Raw genomic sequence first — 12,506 nt, forward strand, 5'->3', positions numbered from 1 at the left:
CTTGTTTAATTTTTCAAAGAACCAACTTCTGCTATCGTTGATCTTTCGGATTGTTTTTGGGGTTTCCAATTCGTTGATTTCTGCTCTCAGCTTTGTTATTTCCTTCTCTCTTCCTATTTTTGGGTCCTTTTGTTGAGCACTTTCTAGTTCTATTAGCTGTGTCATTAAGTTACTCAGCTAAGCTCCTTCTTCCTTCCTGATGTGTGCTTGAAAAGCTATAAATTTTCCTCTCAGTACTGCTTTTGCTGTGTCCCATATGTTCTGATAGTTTGGTCTTTATTATCATTTGTTTCCAGGAACCTTTTGATTTCCTCCTTGATTTCATCTAGCACCCACGGATTATTGAGCATGAGGTTGTTTAACTTCCAGGTGTTAAAGATTTTCTTCTGAGTCTCTTTGGAATTCACAAATAATTTCAGAGCCTTGTGGTAGAGAAGGTAGTCTGCAAAATTTCTATCCTCTTGATATTATGGAGGTATGTTTTATGTGCTAGCATGTAGTCTATCCTGGAGAATGTCCCATGTACATTGGAGAAGAATGTGTATCCAGGTTTCTGGGGATGGAGTGTCCTATATATATCCACTAGGCCTCTTTCTTCCATTTCTCTCCTTAGGTCTAGTATATTCTTGTTGGGTTTCAGTCTGGTTGACCTATCCAGTGTTGACAAAGCCGTGTTGAGGTCGCCCAGGATTATTGTGTTGTTATTGATATTATTTTTCAGATTTGTCAACAAATGTATTAAATATTTTGCTGGACCCTCATTCGGTGCATATATGTTTAGGAGAGTGATTTCTTCCTGCTCTACATACCCCTTGATTAATACAAAATGTCCATCTTTGTCCCTTACAACCTTCCTGCGTATAAATTTTCATTATCTGATATTAGTATGGCCACTCCAGCTTTTTTTTATGGGTGTTGTTTGTTTGGTAATTTTTCTCCAGCCTTTTATTTTGAGTCTATGTTTGTTCTGATTATTCAGGTGCGTTTTTTATAGGCAGCAGAAGGTTGGATTGAGTTTTTTGATCTATTTAGCCACTCTGTGTCTCTTAACTCGTGCATTTAGTCCATTGACATTGAGAGAAAGAATTGTCCTGGGATTTAATGCCACCTTTATATCGAAATTTGGTGTGTCTTTTGGTTAGTCTTGTCTTAAATTAGGTCTTTCAGTTTTTCTCTTAAGACTGGTTTTGAGTCTGTAAAGTTTATGAGCTGTTTTTTGTCTGTGAAACCATGTATTCTTCCGTCAAAGTTGAAAGAGAGTTTTGCTGGGTACAGTATTCTAGGTGAAGCATTCATTTCATTCAGTCTTGTCACAATATCCCACCACTGCTTTCTGGCTTTGAGTGTCTCTGGTGACAGGTCTGCTTTAAATCTCAAGGATGCTTCCTTGAACGTAATTTCCCCTTTTGATCCTGCTGTTTTCTGAATTCTGTCTCTATCTGTGGGATTTGTCATTGTGACTAGGATGTGTCTTGGGGTGGTTTTTCTGGGGTCTCTTTTGGTTGGTACTCTTCGAGCATGCAGGATTTTATCACATATATTCTTTAGCTCTGGAAATTTCTCTTTAATGATGTTCTTGACAATTGATTCTTCCTGGAAATTTTCTTCCTGGGTCTCTGGGACTCCAATGATTCTTAAGTTGTTTCTGTTGAGCTTATCATAGACTTCTATTTTCATCTGTTCCCATTCTTTGACTAATTTTTTCATTTTCTGTTCATTTGCTTTAAGTTTTATTCCAATCTCTCCTGCTGTATGGAATTGTTATGTATTTCATCTTCCACAGCACCAAGTCTATTCTCAGCTTCTGATACCCTGTCCCAGAGCTTACCCATTTTGTCATTCACTTCATTTACTGACTTTTTCAGGCCTGTTAGTTGACATGTTATTTCATTTTTGAGGTTTGTGATTTTTGTCTTCATATTTTCTTGGTTCTTATTAGTGTTCTGTTCAACTTGATCCAAAGTTTCTTTGAGTTCATTGAGGATCTTTCATATTGCTAGTCTAATGTCCTTATCTGAGAGGTTAATTCGTTGGTTGGTCATTATCTGGTCATCAGAATTGTCATCTTCATTCTCTATGTCTGATGCTGGCCTGCGTTGTTTCCCCATTGTCACACTTGTATTGTGGGTTTTTCTACGTGTTGTGGTGATATTCATTGGCTATATTATGCAGGCAGCACACTCCTCTGGCTCCGCCCTTTCTGGATGGGTTGACTTGCCTCTAAGGAAAGGGAGTCCTCCGTTTATGAAGCCTCACACTGGATCAAATCTTAGGCCTGAGCATGCAACAGAGAAGACAGTCCAGAGAGAAATGCTTGCTTCTCTGATCCAGCACAGTTCTTAGTGTGATTTTTTTCTTCTTGTTGCAATGGTGTTCTTTTCTTAGAAAGAGCGCATGGTTGCGTAGCCAAGCAAAGCCAAAGTGCTCTGCTGGAGCCACTTTTCGGCCCACTCCCAAGAGGTTCACGCAAGTGGACAGTAGACAGACATACACAGGTAGCACTCACACTTTTTCACATTCGGGCCCCACTGGGCAGGTGTAGTTTTGTGGATTTTCCCAGCCTGATGTCACAAACAGGGGACCCGGCTTCTGCAAAGCCTAGCCGGTTTTTATGTTCTGGAGTCCAGCCCTGGAAATCTCAATAGATAGTTTTATAAAAATAAATAAAATATGTAACAAATATGGTAAGAAACAATACAAAAACTAAAGTGGTGTCAGATGAAGATTGTACCCTCTTACGCTGATGCCCTGTGCATGGTAACGATTCTCATCATTGCTTTATTAACTTCTAATATTTTATTTTAATCTCCAAATGCTTTTTTAATTTGTATTTGGACATAGTGAAAAACCATCATACTCTGAATTGTTATGTGATTCCCGCACAACACTGTTGCTAAGCTTTAGCTACATTAACTCTTATAGCACTAATTTTCCTCTTGCTGCACAGTATTTTATTATGAAGAACATAAATTTCCTCTTCTTGTTCTTGTTGTTGTTCTTCTCCTCCTTCTACTTATTCTTCCTCCTCCTCTTCTTCCTCTTCATCCTCCTCTTCTTCTTCTTCTTCCTCCTCCTTCTTCTCCTCCTCTTCTTCTTCCTCCTTCTCCTCTTCTTCCTCCTACTTTTTTCTACTTTACTTCCTCCTCTTCTTCCACCTCCTTCTCAATCTTCTCCTTCTTCTCCTCCTTCTTCTCATCCTCCACCACCACCTTCTCCTTCTTTTTTTTTCACCTTCTCCTTCTTTTCATCCTTTTCCTTCTCCTTCTCTTCTATCTTCTCCATCTCTTTCTCATTCTTGTTCTTCTCTTCCTCCTCCTCCTCTTTCATCTTCTTCTTCTCCCCCTTCATCTTCTTCATCTCCTTCTCCTATTCTTCTCCTTCTCCTATTTGTTCCTCTCCTCCTACTCCTTCTTCTTGTTCCCTTCTCCTCTTTCTTCTCCTCCTTCTCCTCCTCCTTCTCCTTCTCTTTTTTCCTTCTCCTTCTTTCTTTCTCCTCTTCCCTCTCCTTCTTCTTCTTTTTCTTTTTTATTTTTCCTCTTATACTTCTTTTCTCCCTCTTCTTCTCCTCCTTTTCCTCCTCCTTCATTATTCTCCTTTTCCCCTTCTTATCCTCCTTCTTTTCCTTTCCCTTCTTATCCTTCTTCTTTTCCTTTTCTTCTTCTTCTTCCTATTCTTCTTTCTTCCTTCCTTTACCATCATTTTCATTTTCTTATAGATTGCAGTATATAATTGATAGAATTATAAGAGTTTCACAATCATTCTAAGGTTTTAAATTCTGGAAACTCTGCAGATACCAGATGTCTAAGCCTAAGGTCACTTAAAAACAGATCTTGAGATAGGTTAATTATTCTGAATGAAATTAGAATAATTAGGTGTATAAGGGTGAGTTGCATAGGAAAATAAGGATATATGAATAACTTTTACCATCTGGTTCTTAATTTCAAGGGACTCTTTGAGGTGTCTTCAAAAATGTGTCTCCAGGTGTCAAAATATTGGATGCCTAGAAACCAAATATAAATATTTTGTAAATCATGATTTTTTTAATTAAATAAAGATGTTCAAATGTGTCTCTATTTCACCCCCCAAAAAAAGATGCCTTTGAATCATGAATTTATCAGTTTCATTACCATTGCCAAAGAAATACCCATTGATAATAACTCTTTCACATTTGTGTATTGTATAAACATAAATGTTAAACAGGGTTTTACGGACATAAATTAAGTCCCGGGGGAATTTTTATTGTTGTGTAAAGCCGAGAGGAATCTTTATTCTTGAAAGAAGTGTTATCTACTATGTTCACACTTTTTCTGGCATTGTCAGGATGGGAAGAATGGATAGAAGGTTAAAAGTACAGATGTCTAAAATTAGAACAACACAGAGATGATTAAAAGGTACCCTCCAGAAGGATGACATACAAATTTATGTAGAGTTTTATAATTTTTAATTATGTATCTCATGATGATTCAATTAAAAATTTATTTATTTTAAGAAAATGTAATTAAAAATAGCCCCCCAAAGTAAAGTTGTTCCTTGAAGAACACAGGTTCATTTATACTCATATGTTTTTAAATAAATGCAATATGTTTTAAATAGCCAATACCCATTGGTTTTGCATGAATTAACCATGAATTTTGATTGAATGATTCTTGGATTTTATTTGACATTTTTGGATGTTGATACTGTTGAAGGACTTGAGGATGTGTACACCAGGATATTCTGGGATAGGGAGATTTGCACCTAAAATTAATTCCCTAAATATACCAAGGATTAACCATTTGGTGATTCACATTTATTCATATAATAATTTTACTATATGCATATTTTCAACAATGTGAAGGTCAGTGTCCTTGGTCTTCATTTTGTTCAAGAATTGATCACCAATACAATATTTTATTTTTAGCTATATGCTAAGTGGTAAATAGGTAAGCAAAGAAGTTGTGTTTAACTCCATCAAAAAATGGGGAGAACAGATGAACAGAAATTTCCTCATATAATAAATACAGATGGCCAAAAGGCATATGAAAAATGTTCCACAACATTAATCATTAGGAAGAAGCAAATCAAAATAACAATGAGGTATCATCTCACACACAGAGATCCAAACACACCACAAAGAGCAAGAATAACCAGTGCTGGCATGGAAGCAAGGGAAAGGGGATTCTCATTAACTGCTGGTGGAAATATTAAATAGACCACCCTTTACTGGAAAATAATATGAACTTTCTTCAGAAACTAAAAATTAAGCTTTAATTTTACCCATCAATACTTCTTTTGGGAATATACCCTAGGACCCAAAACACAATGCAGAAAAGACATTAACTCTCTCATGTTTGTTGCAGCACTATTCACAATAGCCAGAATCTGGAGGGAAAAAATTCAAGTTTCCAAGGACAGATGAGGGTTTGTGTTGCCTGTGTGTATCTGTCTCCTGTCCTGTCCTGTCGCGTAAAACTCTTGGGAGTGGGCTGAAAAGAGGCTCAAGAAAACTCGCTCTCCCAGAAGCTCATTCTAGGGCAGGAATGCCAAGGAGCTGCTTCATAATGTGAAAATCAGCTATAAGCAGTACTTTGCAGAAGCCAGGCCCCCTGTTTGTGATGTCAGGCTGGGAAAATCTATGAAACTACACCTGCCCAGTGGGGCCCGACTGTGAAAAATTGTGAGTGATGCCTGTGTGTGTCTGTCTCCTGTCCTGTCCTGTCACGTGAAACTCTTGGAAGTGGGCCGAAAAGAGGCTCCAGAAGAGCACTTTGCTCCACTTCGCTATACGGCTGTGCACTCTTTCTAAAAAAAGAACACCATCGCAACAAGAAGAAAAAATCACACTAAGAAATGTGCTGGATCAGTGAAGCCCAGCATTCTCTCCGGACTGTCTTCTCTGCTGAGTACTCAGCTCTAAGATTTGATCCGGTGAAAGGATTCATCCACGGAGGACTCCCCTCCCTTGGAGGCAAGTCGACCCACCCAGAAAGGGTGGAGCCAGAGGAGCTCCACCAATGAATTCCACGAAACACAGAAAAACCCACAATACAAGTGTGACAATAGGGAAACGACGCAGGCCAGCATCAGACATAGAGAATGAAGATGACAATTCTGATGACCAGATAATGACCAACCAACTAATCAACGTCTCAGATAAGAACTTTAGAAAAGCAACATGGAAGATGCTCAAAGAACTCAAAGAAACCATGGATTGAGTTGAACAAAACACTAATAAGAACCAATAAAATATGAAGACAGAAATCACAAAACTCCAAACTGAAATAACATGTCAACTAACAGGCCTGAAAAAGTCAGTAAACGAAGTAAATGACAAAATGGATAAGCTCTGGGACAAGGTAACAGAAGCTGAGAATAGAATTGGTGCTGTGGAAGATGAGATATATAACAATTCCATATAGTGGGAGAGATTTGAAAAAAAAAACTTAAAGCAAATGAACAGAAAATGGAAAAATTAGTCAAAGAATGGGAACAGTTGAAAATAGAAATCTATGATAAGCTCAACGGAAACAACTTAAGAATCATTGAAGTCCCAGAGATGCAGGAAGAAAATTTCCAGGAAGAATCAATTGTCAAGAACATCATTAAAGAGAAACTTACAGAGCTAAAGAATATATGTGATAAAATCCTGCATGCTCAAAGAGTACCAACCAAAAGAGACCCCAGAAAAAAATACCCCAAGACACACCCTAGTCACAATAACGAATCCCACAGATAGAGACAGAATTCTGAAAACAGCAAGATCAAAAGGGGAAATCATGTTCAAGCAAGCTTCCCTGAGATTTACAGCAGACCTATCACCAGAAACACTCAAGGCCAAGAAGCAGTGGTGGGATAATGTGACAAGACTGAATGAAATGAATGCTTCACCTAGAATACTGTACCCAGCAAAACTCTCTTTCAACTTTGACGGAAGAATACATGGTTTCACAGACAAAAAACAGCTCATAAACTTTACAGACTCAAAACCAGTCTTAAGAGAAAAACTGAAAGACCTAATTTAAGACAAGACTAACCAAAAGACACAACAAATTTCAATATCAAGATGGCATTAAATCCCAGGACAATTCTTTCTCTCAATGTCAATGGATTAAATGCATGAGTTAAGAGACACAGACTGGCTAAATGGATCAAAAAACATAATCCAACCTTCTGCTGCCTACAAGAAATGCACCTGAATAATCAGAACAAACATAGACTCAAAATAAAAGGCTGGAGAAAAATTATCCAAACAAACAACACCCATAAAAAAAAGCTGGAGTGGCCATACTAATATCAGATAATGCAAACTTTCTATTCAGGAAGATTGTAAGGAACAAAATGGACATTTTATATTAATTGAGGGGTATGTAGAGCAGGAAGAAATCACTCTCCTAAACATATATGCACCGAATGAGGGTCCAGCAAAATATTTAATACAATTGTTGACAAATCTGAAAAATAATATCAATAACAACACAATAATCCTGGGCGACCTCAACACGGCTTTGTCAACACTGGATAGGTCAACCAGACTGAAACCCAACAAGAATATACTAGACCTGAGAAGAGAAATGGAAGAAAGAGGCCTAGTGGATATATATAGGACACTCCATCCCCAGAAACCTGGATACACATTCTTCTCCAATGTACATGGGACATTCTCCAGGATAGACTACATGCTGGCACATAAAACATACCTCCATAAGATCAAGAGGATAGAAATATTGCAGGCTACCTTTGCTGACCACAAGGCTCTGAAATTATTTGTGAATTCCAAAGGGACACAGAAGAAAAAATTGAACACCTGGAAGTTAAACAGCCTCATACTGAACAAGCAGTGGGTCCGAGATGAAATCAAAGAGGAAATCAATAGGATCCTAGAAACAAATGATAATAAAGACACAAACTATCAGAACTTATGGGACACAGCAAAAGCAGTACTGAGAGGAAAATTTATAGCTTTTCAAGCACACATCAGGAAGGAAGAAGGGGCTTACCTGAGTAGCTTAATGACGCAGCTCATAGAACTAGAAAGTACTCAACAAAACAACCCTAAAATAGGGAGACAGAAGGAAATAACAAAGCTGAGAGCAGAAATCAACGAAGTGGAAAGCCAAAAACAATCTGAAAGATCAATGAAAGCAGAAGTTGGTTCTTTGAAAAAATAAACAAGATTGATAGACCACTGGCAAACCAAACAAAGAAAGAAAGAGAGAAACTTGATATTTCGTATTAGGAATGAAAAAGGAGAGATCACTACTGATATGGCAGAGATTCAAAGGGTAATCAGAAACTACTTTGAGAAACTCTACGGCACTAACAATGAGAACCTGGAAGAAATGGATAAATTCTTGGACTCATAATCTTCCACGGTTGAAGGAAGAGAATGTAGCATATCTAAAAACCCCCATCACCATTGATGAAATTAAAACGGTAATCAAATGTCTGCCGAAAAACAAAAGCCCAAGCCCAGATGGATTCATTAATGAATTCTTTCCAACTTTCCAAGAGGAACTACTACCAATCCTGGCAAGACTCTTTCATGAAATTGAACAAATGGAAACATTTCCAAATACCTTTTATGAAGCCAACATCACCTTGATACCTAAACCAGACAGAGACGCTACCAAAAAAGGAAATTACAGACCAATATTGCTGATGAATACAGATGCAAAGATCCTCAACAAAATCATGGCAAATAGGATTCAGTGCCTCATTAAGAAGATTATCCACTAGAATCAAGTAGGTTTCATCCCAGGAATGCAAGTATGGTTTAACATCCGTAAATCTTTCAGCATAATAACATCAACAACAAGAAAAATAAAAACCACATGATCATATCAATAGACACAGAGAAAGCATTTGATAAGGTCCAACACCCATTCTTGATAAAACTCTCAGCAAGATGGGAATGGAAGGAACCTTTCTCAATATAGTTAAGGCCATCTACCACAAGCCAGAGGCAAATATTGTCCTCAATAGAGAAAAACTGAAAGCCTTTCCTCTAAATTCTGGCACAAGACAAGGCTGTCCTCTCTCACCACTCCTATTCAACATAGCACTGGAAGTACTTGTATAGCGATTAGGCAACAAAAATATATCAAGGGAATACAGATAGGAAAGGAAGAAGTCAAGCTCTCACTTGACATGATACTCTACCTAGAAATCTCTAAAATCTCTATGAAAAAGATTCTAGAAACAATAAACTCATATAGCAAGGTGGCTGGTGAAAAAATTAACACACAAAAATCGATGGCCTTTCTATACACCAATAGTAATAAGAAAGAAATGGACATTAAGAAAACAACCCCATTCACAATAGTGTCACACAAACTTAAATATCTTGGAATCAACTTGACTAAAAATGTGAAGGACCTATACAAAGAAAACTATAAACTCTGCTCCAAGAAATAAGAGATGACATGCTCAGGGATTGGCAGGATTAACATCATGAAAATGGAAATACTCCGCAAGGCATTGTAAAGCTTTAATGTGAACCCTCTAAGGATACCCATGACAATATTCAAAGAAGTGGATCAGGCACTTCTGAAATTCGTTTGGAACAATAAACACCCTAGAATAGCTAAAGCAATCATTCGGAAAAAGAATATGGGAGGAATTACTTTCCCCAACTTTAAACTTTACTAGAAAGCAATAGTTATCAAAGCAACATGGTATTGGAATAAGGACAGGCCCTCAGATTAGTGGAATAGGCTTGAATACTCAGAGAATGTTCCCCAGTCATACAATCACCTACTTTTTGATAAAGGAGCAAGAAATCGTAAATGGAGCAAAGAAAGCCTCTTTAACAAGAGGTGTTGGCACAACTGGCTAGCCACCTGCAAAAAATTGAACTTAGACCCCCAGCTAACATCATGAATGGAGGTAAAATCCAAATGGATGAAAGAACTTGATATCAGACCCAAAACCATAAGATATATAGAACAACACGTTGGCAAGACACTCCAGGACATTGAGACTACAGACATATTCAAGGAGAAAACTGCACTCTCCAAACAAGTGAAAGCAGAGATTAACAGATGGGAATATATTAAGCTGAGAAGCTTCTGTTCCTCAAAGGAAATAGCGCCCAGGATACAAGAGCCCCCCACCCCCACTGAGTGGGAGAAACTATTCACCCAATACCCATCAGATAAGGTGCTAATCTTCAAAATATACAAGGCACTGACATAACTTTACAAGAAAAAAAAATCTAATCCCATCAAAAAATGGGTAGAAGAAATGGACAGACACTTTGACAAAGAAGAAATACAAATGGCCATAAGACACATGAAAAAAATGCTCCAATCACTAATCATCAGGGAGATTCAAATCAAAACAACTATGAGGTACCACCTCACACCGCAGAGATTGGCACACATCACAAAGAATGAGAACATGAAGTGTTGGCGGGGATGTGGAGAGAAAGGAGCTCTTATCCACTGCTGGTGGGAATGCCATCTAGTTCAACCTTTATGGAAAGCAATATGGAGTTTCCTTCAAAAACTGAAAATCGAGCTCCCATATGACCCAGCTATACCACTCATAGGAATATACCCTAGGAACACAAAAGTGCAATACAAAAATCCCTTCCTTACACCTATATTCTTTGCAGCACTATTTACCATAGCAAGACTCTGGAAACAGCCAAGATACCCTTCAACAGATGAATGGCTAAAGAAACTGTGGTACATATATACAATGGAATACTATGCAGCCATCAGGAGAGATGAAGTCATGAAATTTTCCTATACATGGATGTACATGGAATCTATTATGCTGAGTGAAATAAGTCAGAGAGAGAGAAATACGCAGAATGGTCTCACTCTTCTATGGGTTTTAAAAAATTGAAAGATATTCTTGCAATAATAACTTTCAGACACAAAAGAGAAAAGAGCTGGAAGTTACAGCTCACCTCATGAATCTCACTGCAAACAAGGATGAGTTTAGTTAGAGAAATAACTATGTTTTGAACTATCCTAATAATGAGAATGTACGAGGGAAATAGAAAGCCTGTCTAGAGTACAGGCGGGGGTTTGGTGGGGAGGAGGGAGATTTGGGACATCGGTGATGGGAATGTTGCACTGGTGATGGGTGGTGTTCTTTACATCACTGAAACCCAAAAACAATCATGTATGTAATAATGTTGTTTAAATAAAAAAAAGATAATGTTCCCAGATATAAAATCAGTTAATCTTTGATAATGGGGCAAGAAATGCAAAATGGAGCAAGAAAATTCTCTTTAACAAGTGGTGTTCGGACAGCTAGTCAGCCAAATGCAAAAAAGTGAATTCAGAGCTCCATCTAACACTGCACATAGCTCAAGTCCAAATGGATTAGCGACCTTGATATTAGATTCGAAACCAAAGGTATATAGAACATGTAGGTGAAAAATGGACAGATGAGTAGATAAAGAGACTATAGTGTATCTGTACAATGAAATACAGTAATTAGGAAAAAAAGCCATGGAGTTTGCTTATACATTTGATGGATATGGAGAGTCTTATGATCAGTGAAATGAATCAGTGGAAGAGAAACAGGAATTGAATGATGACACTCATCTGTAGGATATTTTTTAAAAAGTAGAATAATAATAATACCCCAAGACAATGAAATTACAGGTAAGAAATGAAATTAAGACAGAGAAGGGAACACAATGGCAATAATAGAAATGAACACTCTGGATAAGAATTGGGAATTAAAGGAAAGTAAAGAGACATGCATGATACTCCTTCAATAACACTTTTACAAACCATGGTGCCTAAAAGGATAAATTGGGGGAAAAGGGAGAAAAAGAGAGAGACAGAGAGAAAAGGAAAGTGTCTGCCATAAAAGCAAGCTTGGGGTGGGGAGGGGTGGGAAAATAGAAGTTAACTGGCAAAATTGATGGTGAACAAAAACACCGGTAAAAGGGTGTGTGTTTGAACATTGTATAATTGAAACTCAACTGTTAGCATCTTTTTAAACTCTATTTTATGGTGATTTAATTAAAAAGTACAATAAAAATTAAAAAAAAGAAGTACCCCTTTAGTCTAGGTTTTACTATAATAGAAATATTCTTCGCTCTTTAAATGACTCAACTCTCCATGATGATAACTAACTCTACTTTGGTTGTATAAGCTTTAATTTTTTTTGGAAATTCCAGGTTATTATTTGACAATAGTCAATAGAAAAGCTTTTGGTTAAAGGTCAGAAGTTTCTCCTTAAAAAAGAAATCTGTCATCCTTTAGAAAGGAGAAACCATTTTTGAACGATTACCAATTAAACTGCATCATTTTTTCTTATATTCTTTTTTTACTTTCATTATCTTCTACGTTTTACGAAATAAGTTTGGAAATTCTAGAACAGATGTGCTTTTTAGCATCTCAGGTTGAAATGAGACAATGGAGCAAAGAGCATAAAGCCATCATTATACAATCTAAACATCTATTATTAAAATGTGCACGTGGGAACCATCATTTTTTAATTCCAAAATTTTATGAGAACAAATGTGGAGACTATCAGAATATTTATTAGGAGTAGAAAAT

General features: G+C 37.2%; 1 pseudogene; it reads left to right on the forward strand.

Annotated features, from left to right (window-relative positions):
* The first annotated feature begins 4,348 nt into the window (after positions 1-4,348).
* On the forward strand, positions 4,349-4,441 carry LOC126033224 (uncharacterized; annotated as a pseudogene).
* Positions 4,442-12,506: the final 8,065 nt, after the last annotated feature.

This window comes from Suncus etruscus, chromosome 16, assembly GCF_024139225.1.
Source record: "Suncus etruscus isolate mSunEtr1 chromosome 16, mSunEtr1.pri.cur, whole genome shotgun sequence".
Taxonomy (NCBI): Eukaryota; Metazoa; Chordata; class Mammalia; order Eulipotyphla; family Soricidae; genus Suncus; species Suncus etruscus.